Below are 4,902 nucleotides of genomic sequence, written 5' to 3' on the forward strand. Positions count from 1 at the left end.
TTGTCCTCCAAATATATCCGGTGCGTGCAAATTAAAGGGCTAATCCCCTTCAAGTCTGCAATAGACCACCCTAAAGCTCCTGTATGATTCTTTAGAACACCAAGTAATTTTCTTTCTTGGGCATGATCAAGATCAGATGAGATGATTATAGGAAAAGTGTCATCGGATCCAAGAAAGGCATACTTGAGTTCCTTCGGTAAAGGTTTCAACTCGAGCTTAGGTGCTTGTTCATGGGATGGTACTATCTTTGTTCCTCGAGATGGCAAATGTTCAAATTCCTCTATTCTCGGTCTCCACCCATTGACCATCATAACATCCGAATTATCTAAACCAGGTGGGACCACATCATTAGCAGTACCTTCAGAACACCAATCTATTAAACCATTGTCGGCCGATTCAGTAAATGTTTCTTTTAACAAATATTCTTCCGCAATGGTTTCAACCCATTCAACTTCTTTACTTTCTTCATGATCACTGGGTTGTTTACCTATACTAAAGACGTTCAGTTCCAAGGTCATATTTCCAAAAGAAAGCTTCATGACACCATTCCTACAATTGATCAATGCATTAGAAGTTGCAAGGAATGGGCGTCCTAAGATGACCGGAATCTGAGATGGTGAATTGGAAGCCGGATGTGTGTCCAGTACGATAAAATCTGTTGCCCAGATAGACAACCCAAGAGGGGGGGTGAATTGGATTTTAAAATAATTTTGCAATTAAAACGTTGTGGATGACTAATTAATGCTTTACCAAGATGATTGATTAATTGCTATGTGCTGTGAATGAAATGAGAGTAAAAGAAAGAGACAAACAATCACAAACACAAGGCTTTTATAGTGGTTCGGAGCTAACCCTTGCTCCTACGTCCACTCCCCAAGTCTCACTTGGGAATTCACTATAACCCCTTGGATTACAGCCGGTTGTTTTACAAGCTCACAACCAAACTTGTTGTTTTACGAGCTCACAACGAACTCGGTCGGTTTTCCCTGGCTCACCGACTAGAACCACCCCGATTGTTTTTCCGGGATCACAATCGAACCCTTACACGTTGGTTTTACACTCAGCTCACCAACCAACCTCTACACCCTTGATTCAATCCTCCGATTGAACCAAGCAAAGACAAGATGGAAATAATGACAACAAACAGAAAAACAGAGCTTCTCAAAAGCAGATAAATAACAATATACACTAGAGAGAAGTTAAGAGCCCTCAAACACGTTTGAGTTGGAGTAGAGTAGGACTTCTTGAACTTCGGGTCTCCTCTTGAATGTCTGGTCGACTTGAATGCAGGAGGAGATCTCTTTCAATGTTTGGGAAGAGGTAGTTGGATGGAGTTATGGCGCTCTTCCCTCTTTTCATTGAAAAATCACTTGCCGAGAATGAATGCTTGATTTCTTTGAATGGAATGGTAGTTCTCTGCCTTGCTACAGTCCTCTGTGGCTATTTAAGCCATCCCCCACGGAAACTAGCCGTTAGACACCTTTTTCTGCCCGTTCTGCACACTCTGCACAACCTGACAATATGTCCGTTGGGGGTCGGAGTCGACTCGCGCGATCAGGAGTCGACTCGGCTGTAGCGGGAGTCGACTCATGCTTTTCTGGAGTCGACTCGGTAACTGTTCCGGATTTGAATTAAAGTAGCCTCTTCGACTGGGAGTCGACTCGTCTTGACCCGGAGTCGACTCGCCAACTTCTGGAGCTGACTTGGCATTTTCGGAGTCGGCTCATCTCATGAAATCCATGGAGCTAATTTTCAACTTGGCCCACTCGAGTCGACTCGATAATCCTGGGAGTCGACTCGGCGCTCAGAGCCCGAACTCCCGATCTTCTGTCTTTTGGCTCGTCCAGTCTTGGAGTCGACTCGAACTTTCCCGGAGTCGACTCGGCTCTCAGTTTCCGAAACATAGCCTTCTGCCTTTTTGGTGTAGCGCTGCCTTGGAGTCGACTCGAGCTGTCTGGGAGTCGACTCGGCTCTCAGAGACAGTAAATCGGTCTTCTGTCTTTTTGGGGTCGCGCTGTCTCGGAGTCGACTCGCGCATTGCGGGAGTCGACTCGAATCTCAGAGTCCGAAAACTGCTCTCTGACTTTTGTCTTGTGAACCATTGAGAGTCGACTCTCGCTTTCTTTGGAGTCGACCTACCAACCATCGGAGTCGACTCGCATTCCACAGGAGTCAACTCGAATCTCAGGGTCGAAATTCGCTCTCTGACTTTTCTGTCTGTAACTCCTTGGAGTTGACTCATACTACTCCGGAGTTGACTCGGTAAACATCGGAGTCGACTCGCGCACTTCAGGAGTCGACTCGCTGACAGGTTTTAAGTTGTGCCCTTCTGTTCGTTTGTCTGTTCTCAGTCGGAGTCGACTCGTAATGGTCCGGAGTCGACTCGAGCCCGTGCCAGTGACTCTGATACGCTTGGAGTCGACTCGTAATACTCTGGAGTCGACTCGAGTCTCAGACTTTGGTTCAAACTGACTTCTTAACTTATCCAAAATATTATGAACTAAGTCTAGAAACACTTTAGACAAGATTTTCACTGAAACACTCAATTGAATTCATTAGTAAACAAGAGATATACTCAGATGCTTTGAGCTCATCAAAATCAAATAGGGTTATGATCAATCACTCCACAAAATCAACAGAAAAATAGAACTTGTCTACTTGGACCAACACATCTTCGATAATCCCTCTAGGAACCTTCACTGATCGGTCAGCTAATTGTAAGGTCACAGTTGTTGGCTTCAACTCACCCAAACCGAGTTGCTCATATACCGTATATGGCAACAAATTCACACTTGCTCCTAAATCTAGCAATGCTCGCTCAATCCTAAAATTGCCAATGATGCACGAGATAGTTGGGAAACCTGGATCCTTATATTTAGGAAGAATGTTATGCTGTAAAATTGCACTCACATTTTCAGCCAGAAATGCCTTCTTCTTGACATTTAAACGACGCTTGACAGTGCACAAATCTTGTAAAAATTTTGCATAGGAAGGCACTTGTTTTATTGCATCAAGAAGAGGTACATTGATTTTTACTTGCTTAAAAAGCTCAAGAATTTCAGAGTTTGGTTCAAGCTTTTGCAAGGGCTTTAATCTTTGTGGAAATGGTGCAGAAAAAGGACATTCAATTTTTTCAGTAGATGTTGGTGCTTTAGTTTCTTCATTATCCTTTTCTTTTGTCTTGGGAGGGTCAGAATCCGGTATGACTTGTGTTTGTTCTGGGACTGGTCGGTCAATAATCTTTCCACTTCGCAAAGTTATTATACTCTTTGCTTGCTCTTTATGCGAAGTTGAAGATGATGCATTACTACCGCCATAGACTTAAGGATTAGGTTGTGGTTGAGCTGGTAGCTTACCTTTCTCTTGAGCACTTAAAACAGTGGTCAGCGTTGTCAGTTGATTTCTTAATTCATCATTGATTTTGGCTTGACCTTGCATGAAAGATTGCAAAGTTTCTTCGAGACTGGATTTTTGAGGGGGTGGGTGTGCATAATGAGGTTGCGGAGGTGGAGGAGTTGGGTTATATACTTGTTGAGGTTGGCATTCCTCCACCTGAAATTTGGATGGTTCTTCCATCCAGGGTTGTAAGTACCCGAAAAAGGATTATTGAAAGATTTTTGATAGGTATTCATAACATTGGCCTGATCGTGCAAGACTTCCTTGAATGCGGGTATTGTGGGGCAATCAGTGATGAGATGGCCAGGCATCTCGCAAATCCTACAACACTCGCTGTTATATTCTACGGTCTTGACGGGTTCAATCCTTCTAAGTTCAATTTTCTCTACCTTCCTAGTAAGGGCTGCCATTTTAGCTTGAATATCATCCTGAGTATTAAGGTTGTAAAGGCCCCCGTGTGGAATGCTAGTATCTTAGGCAAAGGTTTATTCACTCTATCCCCTGTATCCCATAATTGTGCAGTCTCTACGAGAGAGTCTAAATAGTTCCATGCCTCATCGAGTTGCTTTTCCAGAAATAGACCATTGCACATAGTCTCTATAAATTGTTTTAATTGTGGAGACAATCCCTCGTAAAAGAAACTAATGGTTCTCCATGTTTCAAACCCATGATGAGGACAAGAGAGTAGCAAATCTTTAAATCTCTCCCAGCATTCATAAAATGTTTCATGGTCTTTTTGTTGGAAATTACTAATGTGCCTTTTCAAAAAATTAGTCCTTTGTGCGGGAAAGAACTTTTTTAAGAATTCTCTTTGCATATCATGCCATGTTCGTAACGATCTTGGTCTCAAGGAGTTCAGCCATGTTTTGGCTTTATCCTTCAAGGAAAAAGGAAACAAGGTTAATTTAAGGACATCTTCCGATACATTTGGCACTCTAAATGTGATGCTAATTTCCTCAAAATCCTTAAGGTGAAGATAAGGGTTCTCAGATTCCATTCCATGATACTTTGGCAGCAATTGAATTACTCCTGGTTTGATTTCAAAGTGTCCTACATTTTCAGGAATAATCATGCATGAAGGTTGACTAGTCCTAGTGGGATGTAAGTATTGTCGAAGTGTCATAACTGGGGGTCTACCTTCATCACCATGGTGACTTCCTACATCATCAAGAAAATTTGCCATCTCACAAGGTGTGAGATACTGCGAAGGAATTTCAAGGGTATGTCCTAAGGGATGATCTAAAGTTGTACGACTTAATCGACCGGTGTCGTCCCTATCCCAACCTAGCATACAAAATTTAATTAATTAATTTTTTTTTAATTAATTTTTTTTAAATAAATATAAACATAAGTACCAACTAAAGATACCCTAAAACTACACCCTAAGACAAAAATCTATTAACAATCAAACATGCAACTAAACATTACACCTCAATTTCTAATATTTTTTTTAAATTTCTAGACAGCTCCTAACTGGTTTGAAGAGGGCACCTAAGCCTCCAATCC

The 4,902-nt window shown here is 42.1% G+C and overlaps 1 pseudogene; it reads left to right on the plus strand.

Moving 5' to 3' along the window:
- The first annotated feature begins 4,058 nt into the window (after positions 1–4,058).
- LOC120106383 (small nucleolar RNA R71) lies at positions 4,059–4,156 on the plus strand (annotated as a pseudogene).
- Positions 4,157–4,902: the final 746 nt, after the last annotated feature.

This window comes from Phoenix dactylifera, chromosome 1 (genome assembly GCF_051530095.1).
Source record: "Phoenix dactylifera cultivar Ajwa chromosome 1, Ajwa_hap1_PhDact_Kaust_v1.1, whole genome shotgun sequence".
NCBI classification, from domain to species: domain Eukaryota; kingdom Viridiplantae; phylum Streptophyta; class Magnoliopsida; order Arecales; family Arecaceae; genus Phoenix; species Phoenix dactylifera.